The sequence below is a fragment of the Rhinatrema bivittatum genome, chromosome 2, assembly GCF_901001135.1.
Source record: "Rhinatrema bivittatum chromosome 2, aRhiBiv1.1, whole genome shotgun sequence".
Lineage (NCBI taxonomy): Eukaryota > Metazoa > Chordata > Amphibia > Gymnophiona > Rhinatrematidae > Rhinatrema > Rhinatrema bivittatum.
In genome coordinates, this window is record NC_042616.1 from 391,257,581 (window position 1) to 391,274,260 (window position 16,680).

The 16,680-nt window shown below is 41.9% G+C and overlaps 1 protein-coding gene across 1 annotated transcript in view; it reads right to left on the reverse strand.

Annotated features, from left to right (window-relative positions):
* Nucleotides 1-16,680, reverse strand: part of SEMA5A (semaphorin 5A) — a 1,250,864-nt gene that overhangs the window by 737,184 nt on the left and 497,000 nt on the right.

A 16,680-nucleotide genomic window follows, 5' to 3' on the forward strand; every position in this document is an offset into this window, starting at 1 on the left:
TATGGCGACACGTGTCTGCGAGCCAGATGCAGCCCTCAAAAGAGCCATATCTGGCTCGCGAGCCATGGGTTCCCGACCCCTGCTCTAGATGTTATCTCAAAAACATCATAGGTTGCATGGACCTTGTGTTTTCCGCACTCCAGTGCCTTATGCACCAGAGACATGATGATATCCTGCAGATGTTGAGGTAGCTGCTCAGCTACCTCCTGCACCTGCTTCCAGATGTCCTACAATACTGGCTCGTGTAGAACTGGTAGGCAGCGATGTGGGCAATGAGCATGGCACCATGAAACACCTTCCTCCCAAGAGGGTTGTCCAAGTGCTCCCTCCCCCAGGGGCACTGAAGAATGATTCCAAGAGTTCTTGGCCCTCTTGAGGGTGGATTCGGGTGGATTCGACCACTACCAACTGGTGAGGCAGCTGATGCTTATCAAATCCAGCAGTCTTATGGACAAGGTAGACCCCGTCTGCCTTCTTATTAATGGGAGTCATTGTAAGGGGGTGTTCCCATATCCTCAGCAGCAACTCCTTAAGGATCTCATGTACAGGGACCACCTCAATCTCCTTAGGAGGATCCACAAACTGGAGGATCACAAACATTTTTTGCCTGGAATCCTCTTCCAGCAATAACTGAAACAGGATGGCTTCCGCCATCATCGTAACAAAACCTGCAAATGTTAAGTCCTCAGGCAGTCACTTTCTTCGCTCCTATAGAGGAGAAAATTCTGAAGGGAGACACTTGGAGCCTTCAGAAAAGACTCCAAAGCATCATCCCCCCAGGGGGTCATAGGGTTATTCATCCTCACTGTAAGTTACAGGGGATGGGTTCTTAGGTGCTCGGCCTTCATCCAGAGATGCAGGCACTGGTAGAATTTGACAGGGGCAGCAGGTCTTGGTGTCTCTGCCGACCTTGGTGGAGCTTCCTCCTCAGAGGAACCTACAATGACCACCTTATCGGTAGGAGGAGGCCTCAGTACCCTGCTAGGCACTGATGCTGTCCCAGGAACTAGCGCCAGCTGGGTCAGTAATGCACCAATGAGCACACTGAGCTTCTCCAGAAGCGGTACAAGGACAGGCATAACTGGTTAGGTGGATCGGTGACTGTCATCAGGACTGGTGTAGATCATCATGGACCACGGCACTGATGGAGGATTGGCATGCCTACCGCAGGGTCATTTCGGGGGGCACTGAATTTTTATATATTGTTGGTTCATCCTATTTCATTGTAAAGATTGTTGCTGCATTATGTTCTTATGTAAACCGAGGTGATGTTCCATACGTGCCGCGGTATATAAAAACCCATAAATAAATAAATAAATAAATAAATAAATAAATAAAAGACTACATATCCCCCAGAGAAATCTCAGATTGGCCAATAAAGCTCTACTAACCATACTCTCTGTCAAGACAGCTAAACTGACCCAAGTGAGAGAGAGAGAGCACTATCCTTAGCCGGTCCAATATTATGAAACACAATGCCACTCGAAATAAGATTTATGAGAGATTTAAAACTCTTCAAAAAAGTTTAAAAACATGGCTCTTCAAAAAAGCTTTTCAAAGTGAGAGTGGGAAGTAAGTAATACTAATGAACAAGAAAAAGAACTCCTAAACACAGTTAAAAGTCACCAAAAAAACCCATATATGCTTTCTTTATTATTTTTTCTCATACTTAAGTGTTAATTTACAAAAGTACAGTATCTCTCATATATGGATATTCTATTAATAATATAAATGGAATTTCCAATCCACATTCCACATAGCATATATTATTTGAATCATGTAACCGAAAATGTATTGGCACTTACTAGATAATTTATAAACAAACTTATTTGCGTGCCTATCTGTAAACCGTTGTGATGGTATATCACTATATGATGGTATAGAAAAGTTTTTAAATAAATAAATAAATAAAAGCCAGTGCATCCCCATGCCTGGCACTGTACATCAATAGGGACTGGTGCTGATTCTTCCCTTGATGCTCGGCCTGATCCTTCCCTGGTGCCAAGGTCAATGAAGAGGAAACTGACATCCTTGGCCTGGAGAGGATGGTGTGGGCCATCCATTGCTCCTACCATGTGACAGGGGCCGGCCAATGGCACCAATAGCCCCTGTCACAGCACAGCAAAGGGCTATCGGTGCCGTTTTGTTTACTGGCAGCCGACGGCCCAAGAGCGGGAGATCGTTTCTGGGACCCCAGCTGGACCACCAGGTACTTTAAGAAAGTTTTGGGGGGGTCGGAAGGGTGGGGGATTCTAAAGAATTAGATTTAAAGGGTCAGGGTGGGTTTGGGGGTTGTTTTTGTGTGCCCTTTCTTCCCCCCCCCCCCCCCCCCAATTTTTGACGATTTTGAAAATATCGTACGATATTTTCAATCGTCAGGAAAACGATTCACATCCCTAATAATTATCACATTTTGATTAACCTAGGTCTAAGAAAGATAGCCAGATCGGTAAGGCAGACATCTGCTTTACCTATGTGTATTTATGCTCCTAATTTTAATCATGTACATGAGGAAATGTATCTTGTATATATTCCTTTGCACTTATCAGCTTTTACAATTGTAAATTATCAAATTTTAGAACATGCACACATGAAGGAAAATTAAAACATTTACCAATTAGTCCACCAGTATTCCCAGTCTATCTCTAGGTTATCAACACCCCCTGATTCGTCAGCCTGCACTCCCCCCAGTTTACCCAGACCCTTCATGCAGTCAGTATTTGCTTCTAAAGAATTATATTTTGACTTATATGTGATAATTTGCAGGTATAAATAGGCACAGGCAATAGCCACACACGTCTCTTTCACAGGTTATAAAATAGCCGCTTATACGTGAAATGTTGGCTCCGCCCCGGGATGCATCTCATTTGCTCTAACCGACCCCTTTTTTATGCGAGCATATGTATGTTTGATGTTTATAAAATAGCACTTATGCTAATATGCACTACTTGTGCACACGTGTTCTTTTTTATGTGTCAACTCTTTTAGAATTCACCTTTAAATTCATAACTCTGGGATTCACAAAAAAAAGGCACAAAATAGTTTATGGTTCCAGCTCGTAAACTTTATTTTCTCTTCTGGAGGTATGAGTAGTAAAACACAAAACAATAGATGAGTCACAGGTTACCAACTGCTAAAATAGTAACAAGACCCATAGGTACACAGATTGCAAACCTTGAAAGCAGCCAAGCCTTTAGAAGGCCAGCATCTCTAGTATTCAAAGCAAAGAAAACTAAACTTCCAGCTTGACCCCCATGATAAAACTGGGAGATTGATATTCTAATGCTACTTAGACAGATAGGTAGGACTTATCTAGCTCAGTGGCAGCTGCTGAATATCCGGCTACGTTTAATGACTTATCTAGCTAAGTAGATAGCCGGATAGTCAGTGGGTGGGAAGTGGGCATAACTGGGCAGTACTACTTATCTGGCTAACTTAACTGGATCTAAACTTATCTGGATAGGTCTTAGCTGTATCTAAACTTACCTGGATAAGTCTTAGCTGTATCTAAACTTATCTGGATAAGACTTATCTGGCTAAGCAACAGCAGATACAGGGATATTCATGCTGCTGAAAATCTCCTGTAAGTTATCTGGATACATTTTATCCAGCTAGCTTACTTAACTAGCTCTGTCTGAATATTGACGTCCCAGTATTATTCACTCATAGCCCTGAGTTCATTTGCACTGGATTATCTCTGACAAGACACTATTCTGGTAGATATACTAGCTGTATCCATTGTCCCTCCCAGGGTTGTTGATATGAGATTAGGCATCAGCACCTAAAAGCAGTTCTTTTGAACACCAGCATCCATAGTAAGAGAAGAGGTCCTTCTGGATTTGAAACCCACAAGGCCTTAAGAGATGTTCTCCAGAACCTAGGTATGGGTCTTCCTCCACTGGACTCCTCTTTAGACTCTTTCCTATCACAACATAAATCTTTTCTTCACAATCAGAATTCAGGGCTATACTCACTCAATATATTACCTAAGGAAATAATCAAATAAGTTCTATCCTGTAGGGATGTGCTGGGAAAAAAACGCTGAGACCCCAACTTTGTGCTTGGGCATAGGTTAGGGCCTCAGCCTGATGGATGAATTTTTTTTTGAAAGCGAGGTAGCCCCTTACTCCCATTTAACAAAGTTAGTTTTTCTGAAGTCTAGGACACTTGCCTTTGAATGAACCATCACTACCCAGGCTCTAATCCTGAACCACATCATTCAGTGCTCACTGGATCCAAGATGATCATCCACTACGAATAAAATGATAATTTGTTACAAGTTACACTGCAAGCCAAAACCAACTAGAAATCCAGTCCAAATCAGATCAGCCTAAAGTCCAAGTATCATGACCCAGTACGCGAGAGAACTAGTGTACAGCCTTATTCAGGTCATCACTCCTTGCAAACCTAGTTCTCAGCACTTGGCATAAATTATAACTGAATATTACAAGTAGTGGCCAGCAGCAGAGACCTTAAGTAGGAATTTGTGGATCTTTAGAGATGGAACCATCCACAGAATGTTGCTAAATGCTAACTTAAAAAAAGAATAGCAGAGAAATGGCACACATCCTACAATGGTGACCAGGGTTTATATAGCAGAGGAATACACCATTTACTTTCTTTCACATGGGAGTAGTACTCTACACCCACATTATAGTTATGATGTTTCTTCCCAAGACAAAAGTGGTTTAATCCTACACTTGTGCCTCGTAGGGATCCAAGGGATCTCTACAAACAGGAACAAAAAACTCAGAAAAATATTCTTTTCTATCAGGTCACTGCTGTCCCTCCTTAGCATCTTACCCTCACCGTCTACCATCACCAGCTACCGTCGACGGCCCTTTGCCCTTACTATGTCACAGGGGCTACCGCCGCCATTGGTCGACCCCAGTGGCATAGTGAGGGAAAAGGGCCATCGGCGCCATTTTGACTACTGGCAGCCGACAGCCTAATTCCAGGAGATTGCTTCCGGACCCCCGCTGGACCACCAGGGACTTTTGGCAGGTCTTGGGGGGGGGTCAGGAGGATGGGGGGTTGTAGTAAATTAATTTTGGAGGTCTTGGGGGGTGTCAGGAGGGTGGGGGGTTTTGTTAGATTTTTACTTTATTAAAGATTTGTCTGTGAGCCCTGGACCACCAGGGACCACCAGGGAATTTTGGCAGGTCTTGGGGGGGGGGAGGGTCAGGAGGGTGGGGGGTTGTAGTAAATTAATTTGGCAGGTCTTGGGGGGCATCAGGAGAGTAGAGGGTTGTAGTAAATTAATTTGGTAGGTCTTGGGGGGGTCAGGAGGGTGGGGGGTTGTAGTTAGTATGGCTCTCACGGAATTACATTTTAAAATATGTGGCGTTCATGGCTCTCTCAGCCAAAAAGGTTCCCGACCCCTGGTCTAGATGAACTGGTGGAGATCTGGGTGAACTGATAGAAGTGCTGGCAAACTGGTAAATACAAGTACACACGCAAGTAGGTATTTTCATAAACACATACATAAAATACCTGCCTCCATGCATAAACTGCAGTAAATACACACAAGTTACAATTATTTCATGCTTAAGATATGTGTGTGTTCTTTTCTAAGATAGGAATAGAAAATGTGCAGCTCCCTGCATTAAAAAAATGTGTGTGTACTGAAACATATGTATGCATTTTCCAGCCATAGACAGGCGGTATTTCATAAACTCTCTGACACCTGCTACAAAGTTTATAAAATGCAGGCATAACTTTGTGCATTCTCACTTAAGCGCATATGTGCTGATTTATGCATGCTATTAAAAATTGCCCTCAACATGTATATTTAGCATTATCCAATATCATAAAGACAGCACAAACCGTTATCTGCAGAATCCACAGTAACCTATGAATTTATCAATTAGATGGGGGCTACCAAAAGCCATAGATGTATTATTACTTGCAGAAAAAACAAGTTCACAAAATAAAGCAAGATGGAGGGAAAAATTGTAACTCAAAAATAAAAAAGATAATCGCATATTTATAAAGGAAAAAAAGATGTCATATTCATAAAACTACAAGAAAGACATACAATTAAATATATATAATTTTTTTTTTTTTTGCGATTATCAACCAAGACCTAATCCACTGAAATAAGAGAAGAATCTGAGTCATCTATATTGTTGTAACACCCTCTTCATTAGGTAGACTGAATAAGAGGGCCACACAGTTCCCAAGATGCTATCAACCTCCTGGACATCACTTCCACTATGCTCTCGCATCACACATGTAATTCCTGGGATGCTGGGTTCACAGGCAGGGAGGAGATATGGAAAGGCCCCAGAACCACAGCAGAGAGCCAGTAGTGGTGTTCAGTGAAAAAAGAATTTACTTTAACATAAAAAACAAAATCCATACCAATATTGCAAATATCATGAACAGTGGAAGCCACAGTCTCTTTATCCACAGTGCACTCTTCTAGCAACTTGCCCTCTCACTGAATCAGTGTAAAGTATTCCTTCCCCGTAGAGAGTAGGAAAATTCTCCTCTTTCACTCTCATAAGCCAGGTAGGAAAACACTTGCAAAGAGGAAATAAAATATATTCCTAGCTTCAAAACTGCACCCAGTAGTCCTTTGTCCTCACAGGCTACTGGCTGCAGGGGCAAAGTGGCTGAAAAAATGCAAACCCTCCAGCAAGGGCAATGACCTTATGGTTGGAAACTGGGCAAAAATCACTGGATGCAAAACTCTTCTGTCCAGTAGTCTCGGCCTCGCTTTTAACTGGTTGCAGTTTGAAACCACTGTGAAATCCATGTCTTTCAGAAAGGGGTTCAATGGCCCTATTGTCAGAGACTAGTCCAAAATGCAAAAAGTCTTAAAACCTCTCAAAAGTCTTCCAAAATATTCCACTGGTAAACCTTGAGGCCCGCCAATGCCAGCACCTCAAAAACTCCCTTCATTTCAAACTCCAACCCAAGAAGATCCAGAGGGAATCTCAAGGTTCTCTCTTCGAGAGCTTCCATTGAGCATACTCACCCCCTATATATAAGTAAAGACCCAACCCAGAAAAAGGTGAGGGCTAACCATGGGGGAGGATCCCAAAAATGCAAAAATCCCAAAATAGCTGTAGCTGGAGAAAATTCCATGATGGTTGTGAAGCTACTATCATATTGGGGTGAATTAACTGAGGTTTACAAGAAACTATAAATTGTTCAAGTTGTTCTGATTAATAGAAAATAGACCCTTTATATATTTATATACTTATTTATTTATTTGTAGGCTTTTATATACCATTGTTTGGTACTGGCCTTCACAATGGTTTACAGGTATAAGGTTTTGCGGTTTTGGACACGTATTGCTCAATATCTGGCTGGTATGTTGGGGGTTTCCATTCCCGTAGCTCCACTGTGGCTGTTGTTTGGATACATCCCGGTGCTGCGGATTCGCGACTTGGGTACTCGCCTTTTTATCCAAAAGGCGAGCATGGTGGGGAAAAAAGTGATCCTTGGGCAATGGCGAGAGGCGGATCCACCCTCCTTTTGGGTATGGAGAAACCTCTTGTTTAATATGATGCAGATGGAATCCTTTTCTTCTAGGGGACCTCCGAAGCGGCGTGAGAGATTCTTAGCTATTTGGGAACCATATCTTCAATCGCTTCCACACAGGGCGAGGAGCCGTATTCTCAATGACTGACGTTTTCGAACTTACTCTGATGGAGTTTTTTTTGTTCCACGTCCACTGTTGGACATGGATTCAACCTGGGAAGGTTTGGACTCCTATGAGAGACGTTCAATGGACAAAGATCAACGACGCTGGGGGGGGGGGGGGGGGGGGTAGGAGTGGGGGTTTCAGAGTTGCAACTGCTATGGATGTTGTCAGTGTGGCTGGGGGCGGTGGCAGAACAAACCGCGCCCAGACAATTGTAATTCTTAATCTGTTGTTGACATCTTTAATAAAAAATGTTTAAACATAAAAACAACCGAGGTTTACAATTTATAACAAGCAACATAACGGTTTATAGGGAATAACAGTACAACATGATATAGGAAAATTACAGATTGTAGCAAACAACAAACATCGTCAATGTTCTAAAAATATTAACATATCAGGTTATAAATAAATGAATAGGTTGGGTGAGAGTATATAACAGCAAGTAAGGGTAATACTAAATACTCTGTTCTCATAGATAATTATGAGTACAGGGGTCCAAACATCATAAGTTGAGAGGGGCACTAAGAACCTTAATATTAACTGCTATATACATGATAGACCTGGATAGCTAGGAATACTGAGCTGGGGAGTGTGTTTGTGTAATTTATCCTATGCTGTCTCTATATGCTTGTTGGACTAGCCATGTTTTGAGGAGTTTTCTAAAAAGCTTTACATTGCTTTGCAACCTTAGATTCTCTGGTAACGTATTCCACAAGCTCGGTCCTGCCAGTGAAATCGCTCTTTCAGATGTGACTAAAGGGATTGCTAACAAGGCCTTGTTTGCCGATCTCGTGTTGCACTGTGGATTATGTATTCGGATTACAACATTTAGCCATTTGACTTCATTACCATATATTGTCTTATGTAGGATGGATAGTACTTTGAACTCGATCCGTTTGTCAATGGGTAACCAGTGAAGTGATTTTAGTACAGGGGTGATGTGATCCATTTTATTATGAACGGTTAGAATTCTAGCGGCCGCGTTCTGTAATATTTGAAGCGGTCGTATGGTTCATTTGGGTAGGCCTAACAGCAGTGCATTGCAGTAATCAAAGATCATAAAGATTAGGGATTGTAGTATTTTTCTAAAGTCAGGTTGGTTTAGGAGAGGTTTTAAGCGTTTGAGTATTAATAGTTTGTTGAAACCTTCTTTGATTTTCATGGATATGTGTTTTTTGAAATTTAATTCTGGGTCAATCCATATACCAAGATCTTTCACTTTATCACCCCGTTTAATGGTAGTATTGTCAATTTCTATGGTGTTATTAGGACTGTCTGTAGAGATTTTTCTTTCAAGCAGTATACATTCTGTTTTATCCATGTTAAGGCATAGTCTCATTTGATTTAGGAGGTTTTTTTTATGTCATTGAGATATATGGCTGAGAGTTTAAGTGCTTTTTCTACTGTGTCTGTCACTGGTATGATTAGTTGGATGTCATCGGCATACATAAAGTAGGTAATGCTGAGACTAGAGAGTAGCTGTCACGGTGTGGCAGATAAGGCTGAGCCTTGTGGGATCCCAGTTTCTAGTGATATTGACTCTGATTTGGAATTATTAATGATTACCTGAAATGATCTATTGAGGAGAAATGAGGTGAACCAATTTAATGTTGTACCGGCTAGACCTATATCTGATAGCCTGCATATTAGACTTTTATGGTCGACTGTGTCAAAGGTCGCGGATAGATCCAACAAGATAAGAAGGTAGTATTGGCCATTCTCAAAACCTCTCATGATTGTGTCAGATAGTGCGAGAAGCAAGGTTTCCATGCTAAAGTGTTTCCGGAATCCGTGTTGCGTTGGGTATAGTATGTTATTCTGTTCTAAATGGTCATTCAGTTGCTTAAGGACTGCTTTTTCAGTTAATTTAGCGATAAAGGACAGATTTGAGATGGGCCAGTAGTTATTAAGCTCTGCTGGTTCTAGGTTCTTTTTTTTCAGGATGAGTTTAATTATGGCACTTTTTAAAGTGTCTGGTATTGCTCCTTCATCCAATGATTTATTTATAATCGATGTGATAACTGGGGTAATGGTTTGTGATATTTCTTTTAGGGTGTGTGTTGGGATTTTATCAAGTTCATGGTTAGCAGTGTTTAAGGACTTAATTAAGCTTTCAGTTTCAATGGTCGAGACATGTTCAAAGGTGGTCCATGGGGTTATGTCATTACTAATTAATTTTATGTTTTGGGGAGGGATTTTGTTTAAGTTTTTGGTTATTTTATTGGTTTTATTTTTTAAGAAATTTACCAATTCTTGGTTCAGGTTTTTATTTGTGAGAGTGGTTACGGGGTTACTATCTGCAATTAGTTTATTCACTATGTTGAATAGTGTTTTTGGGTTGTTAGAGAAGTTTTGAATTTTTTTTTTGCTATAGTATTCTCGTTTGGTTTTGTTTATCATGTTTTTATAGTAAGCTAAGTAGGTGCGGTAGTTTGCTAATGTTAAGGGGCATTTGTTTTTGCACCAGGCTTTTTCTTTTCTTCTTAAGCTTGTCTTAGTATCTCTCAGTTGTTTATTGTACCATGGGTGGCAGATTTTTCTTGTTTTATCAAATCATTTAGTTTTTTCAGGGTTTATAGTGTTAGTGATTTCAGTTGTTATTTGAAGCCAGGATTGAGAGGCATTGGTGATATTTGAGAGGTCAATGTTTATTAATTGTTTTTTGAGTTCTTGTTGAAATGAATCTAAAGGAAATGGTGGCCTATATTTGAAACTGGTGATATTGATGTCATTTGATTCCTTTTTTGTGTCATGGACGGTCTGACAGTGTAGTAGATAGTGATCGGACCATGGAATTGGGGAGCAAGATACAGATGAGTTGCAAAAAATTTTTTCATTAGTAAAGACTAAGTCTAGTATGTGGCCTGCTTTATGGGTTGGGTCACTTATGAGTAGTGAGAAGCTGAGAGCACATAAAACATTTATCAGGGTTTGGCAAGAGTGGGATAAGGGGGTCATATCCCCATGAAGATTGAAATCTCCGAGAATAATTGTGGGTTTTTTATAGTTGAGGTTAGATATAAAGAATTCGATTAGTGTGAGATATTGTTATCGAGTAATCCAGGTGGACAGTAAACTAGGCAGATCTGTAGTTTGGATGAGTCAAATAAGGCTATTTCATATTGGTGTGGGAGTGTATGGGGGATTAGTTTCATAGCAAATTTTTTTTTATTATTAGCATTATTCCTCCTCCACAGCGTGTGGCTCTGGATATGGAAAAGAGATCGTATGAGTTGTTAAATATCTGATTTGTTATTACATGGTCTGTTTTTTTAAACCAGGTTTCAGTAACTGCAATAAAATCTGGTTCTTGGTCCTGTAGAATGTCTGAAATTAGCATACATTTTTTTGTTAGTGATTGTGCGTTGATAAGTAAGAAAACTAGGAAGATCGTGTTTTTCCAGGAGTCATTGATGGGTACATGTATCAGGGATCGGTGTCTCTCCGAATGGGACTTGGTAGTTGAGGGAGTGGTCTTTAGCTGGATAGAGATAGCCATGTTGTAGTATCCAGGCAGCTGATTGTTGGTTGTTGGAGATTGTTGTGTATGCTGGCTGAGGCTCAAGGGTGCTGCTTAAAGGGGCGCTCTAAGGGGCATGCCCCTTTGATCGTGCTCCTTAGGCGCGCGACGCCTATGATCGCGCTCTTACTTTTAAAGAAGGTGAGTCACCGGGTTAACATCACCGAAGGGGCGGCCCTCTCATGGAGAGAGGTGCGGCCTAGGCTGGCGTTGCTCTGGGGGCGCTTGGGGTCGGAGGTGGGCTGGCGGCATGCTCCTGACTCCGATGGGTCCACGCCGGATGTGCGGAGCGAAGCCGGTGCGAGGAGGATGATTGGGCGTCAAAAGGGAGGTTCGGGCATCGTGGGTCACTGGGTTGACATCACCAAAGGGACGGCCCCTCTCGTGAAGAGAGGTGCGGCCTAGGCTGGCGTTGCTCCGGAGGCGCTTGCGGTCGGAGGTGGGCCGGGGCGTGCTCCATATATATATGAAAGTTGGGGCCTGTGTAGTTTGGTGCATGATGTTGATAAACCATCACTTCAAGAGTGCAGCTGTATTTTGGTATGGGTTGAATTCCCTCGTGGAATAAACTCAGTTATCTAAATACACAACTTGCCCACATAGGCTGGAATCCCACCAGCCTTGTAGTAGGTCCTAGTCCAACTAAATTGGTTTATACTCAGTTTGGGGCAACCAGCAGTGTGTCTCTGGAAACTTTGCTGATGAGCCAGGCTAACAGTTACTGTGGCTGTGTAGATGTTATAATGCAGGCTCACAGACAGAAAGAGAGACTCACTGTGTGTATTGCTCCTGAGAAAGTTAATATTTGATTTTATGGTTACTTATCTCAGCTCTGTTCTTGGAGGAAGGCTTAGACACCCAGCTCCTGCATCCAGAGACCTTGGCAACCTTTTTCTGAACCCTTGGGGCTCCTGGGTGCTGTGAAAAGGAGGAGGAGGGGGAAGGGGGAATCCTCCCAGCAGCCTGAAACTGCTTTCTGAAACTGCTATGCAAATACTGTTTCTTCTCTGATTTTTCCTCTCCAGCTGTGACAGCCTTGTTTTCTTTATTTCTTAGCTGTCCAATTCTCTGTAAACCAGCAAGGTTCTCTGTCCTCAGACTGCACTCTCTCTGGATTCTTTCCCCGGGACACTGTCCGTCTCTGTGAAGCTCCTGCCTCTGATGCCACACACAAAAACCACAGGGAAAACAAACACAAAGTGCCTTTTTTCCTCATCTGGCTTCCCATTGGCTAGGCGCCCCTTGGTTTTGCTTCCGGGAGCTCTGTTGAGCTCCCATTTGCGGACTCAAACCATGGGTCTTTCTAGATCACGTCAGTCTCAGGAAGGGAGAGGGGAGTTTTCTTGCTCCTTAAGTCTTACCCTGAAGCATATGGTTCTGAAAAAAACACAAATGCTGCAGTGAAACAAGTTCGGTACCACCTACAGACAGTTTCTTCTGGTTTCCTTTATTATTTTTCCTTTTCTGATAGCAGTGGACAGCTAAAGATTGCGAGTGCCTCTCTTTTAATATGTGACAGGGAGTCGGCGTAGCAATTCAATAGCACTCAATCCATGCCCAGGCCTCACACAAATACATGCTGTAGTACCCTGTCACACATAGAAAGGGTCTCAGATATATAAGAAATATCCAAGCTAGTTACAACAGCTTCTTTTAGAGTACTCACAGATACATCATCTCCAGCTCCCGATAAACCTTTATCATGGTGTACTGCAACACAAATACTTTACCTTTGGGAGGAAAAGATCATTCTGGTATTTCACCTCAATTAAATAACAATGGAAGAGCTCCTGAGGGCTGATGGTTTCCAATTTAGGAAAATTGAATCCTCAAATTTTTATTCTTCATTCTATTTTCAAGATCCTCAGACGTTCTCTGTAAGACTAAATTATCCTTCTCTACAACTTCACATCAACCTTACATGCCAGACATTTTCTTCTCCAAGTCTGACGACTCTTCAACAACATTTTGAATTTCAACTTCCTGAGTAGCCAGCCTGAAATGAAAGATTTAATTTTAAACCCTGAAGTATTTAAGCTAGCCAGGAAATTATCCTCCAGATGTGAAATAGCTAACCAAAGCACCTCCAGGGAAATGTACTGAGAGAGCTAAATCTAGCTGAATGTTCATACACTAAAGAAAATAATAAAAGAAAGATAAGGAAGAAAATAAAGGGTAAGGAGATAAAGGAAGATGTATTGATTTTCCCAAGTTCAGTGGGTACTGCTCGATAATGTGGGAGCTATCCCCTCTGCCAAATCTTCATTATCATCCGCAGCAGCCTATTCAACTAAGGGGAAGGCAGATCTCTCTTCCATACTTGCAGATGCTGTGCACAGATCACAGATTGGGAGGACCCCTTCCCAGCACTCAGCAATAACTCCAGGCACCCATCCAGCTTCCACAAGTGCTGCTCGCTTTATTGGGGAACCATTAGTATATAGAGTGTGAAGCATCTTGATTAGGGTCAGGATATGAATTCAGGTTGGACCCAGAAGCACATAGAAATAAGCTTTCAAAGCACCGCAGGTATTCAGGTACAAACAGCCCTAGATTCACTAAGCCACAATGTTTTATCGCAGGAGGGGTTCCCACTATCATGGAGGAAGGGTGTCGCTTCGATAGTGGGCCCCTCCCCTGAAAAAGCATCGTGGTTGTATGGCAATCTCTTTTGTGGCACGGCCATATACCGCAGCCCAAAAGAATGCGGCAAGCAGCCCTTTAATGTGATGGCGGCCCCAACATGACACGGTACGCTTCCAGCATTATTACCTAAGAAAGAGGGCGATTTGCAAGGTAAGAGTGGGTGGGAGGTTGCTTGGCTGTGAGCTGGGTGAGTGGATGTTTGGGGGGGGGGCAGAAGGAATAAAGTTAATATTTTTTAGTGGGGTGGGGCTGGCGGCCTGGGCCGGCAGTGCTCAACTTCTTGCACTTTAGAATGCTTTTTAAAGATTGGGGCCCATTTTTTTGGGTGAGAGGGGGGCTGAGACAGGAGGTGGTGGAGGGTGGGCATTGGGCTAGGAGGCCCACAACTTGGTGCCTTTTTCTTTTTATAGGTGTACTACTTACCTAAATATCTCTGAAGATATCCGGGTATTTATCTGGCCACAAGAGACAACTTTAGGTCTAACTGGCCATATTCAACCAATGGCTGGTTAGGGTTAAAGTTGTCCGGCTATATATAGCCGGATAACTTTAAACAAGTATATTCAGCAGACCGTTTATCCCGCTAAATATACTGGACAAGTTATCCAGCTAACTTTAGCTAACTTTAGCTGGATAACTTATCCACTAAATGGCCTACTGAAAATTGGCCTCTCAATACCTTATAAAAAAAATCGAAAAGGAAAGCAAAAAATAGTTTGGAAAAAAGGCTGTCTTGAAGAAGATGGTTAGAGCACTGGACCAGAATTCAAGAGAGGTTGTAGGCCACGAGTTAAATTTTCTCCTATGCTGTTGACTCTCTGTGACCCTGAGCAAAGATTTTTACCTCTCCATGCCTCTGGAACCCAACTAAAAATCTGACATTTATCTTGGCTTTCCCAGCTTTTTAAAATATATATATTTTTACACAACTACTCTGTTGGCTTTCTTTCAACAAATGTTATTTTTGGCAGGCTAACAAGGTACATTCCACATAAAAGTATATATCGAATGAAATATTAAAATTTTAGGATTTTCTGATTTCATTGTATATTGGCTCAACTATTTGAGCTCCAGGTTCAAGATGCTCCTTCTATGAGACATAATTTGTCAATCTAACCATTAAAGAGTTTGCATGGCAAATTCCTCTGCTAAAAAAGAATGTTAATGTTGCATGAAATTGGTTTCTCTCCTGAGTGGCTCTCTAAAACAAAACTAGCTTCATAACAAGAAAGTTTGAACTTACATGAAATGAATGAATAGCATTGAATGCGTGAATCTATGGCCACTGCCCTATGATCTCTGAACCTGCTAAAATATTTAGGAACTTTTTTGTTAAAATCCAATGCTATGAAATCCATGGCTGGAGTTCCTCAGACGTGGCATTTGAAAATTAACCCTCCATTACACTTTCCATTTCCCTGATTGTACACAGTACCTGCTTAGCCAGCCTGCCTGAGAGTCCAATTTTCTAGATATGTGCATTACCCACCAAAATGCAGCCAACATCCTTGGCCAACCTTAAAACCAGTTAATTCACATCATCCCTCTTTGATTGTTCAACTACATTATTTTCATATTGTTGTCCAAATATCTCATGTCACTTGGAACTATTCATTGAAGAAAAACTGCTAATACCCCACCCGCTGCTCTTACCTCCAACATATCTATATGTAACTTTTTCTCTCATGAAAACAAAGATCATAGTGTTGACAGCTTCTGTTGGGTCATTCCCAGCCCTTGTTAACAGGTATCTGGGGAAATAAACCCCTTCAGATGCAAATACACAATGGAAAGACTTTTTACATGCTAAAAACTCCATTTCTACTGACAGCTGTAAAACCATTGGTACATCTATCCAATGAATTCTGATTTGCTTTAACAGCATCTTCTCGAAAGGCCTTATATGAAATCTTGTCCAAGGGATCATCTCTATGATTACTGACATTAGACCAAAGACTCACAGGCATTACTTTCCAGAAACCTCTCTCTTGACTCTGAACTTTGATGCTTCCTCTAGCAACAAGACGTTTTCTTCCAACAGCCATATCAGCTCTTCTCAGTCAACAAACCTTGCCAAAGATGGTACAGGTTTTGCGATGGATCCAAACATGACTCTTCCAGATTGATGACCAATACCATGAGATATCAAGAAATACATTACTTTGTCCCTTGCTAACATAGCTGCCTGTTGTGAAACTGCCTTAATGAGAAGATCTTCCATGAAAGGATACAAGACCACCCCAGCCCTGAAATGGTGATTAAACTAACGCAGGTTCAGATGAAGGCTCCATTTTTCCTTCCACTCTCTTGGTCAACAGTAAGGATCCTCTGGATTGAAGATTCCCATTATAAGTGAGCGGGAAGGATCCCAGGGCCTTAAAACCCACACATGCCATCCCCTTCCCCAGTACAGAATCAAGGCCCCCCATGAGCCATCCCCTTCCCCAGTACAGAATCAAGGCCCCATGAGCCATCACTTCTCTAATGAATAATCAAGGCCCCACAGGCTTTAACTACTCACAATCACCTTCTTTCTAGTGCTTAATAATCCTCCCTGGACTGAACAAACTACTCCTGGCTCCAATCTCAGAATCCTGATAAGAAGCCCCACACACATCTGCCCCATCTGGTGCTGCCCAAATATAGATGGGCTTGGAAAGAGCACTAGAGCACTACTACTTCCAGCTCCTCCAACTCTCCTATGAGAAGTAGTGCGGCCTGACCTCACACGGGACTGCTTTAATATTTAAATCCAGTTTTAATATGCAATTTACTGAAGGCTTAATATAATTTGGTAAATCAGGCATTATAATCACATTTAACATATCTAAATAAAATAGGTTCTTGTCACCAAAGC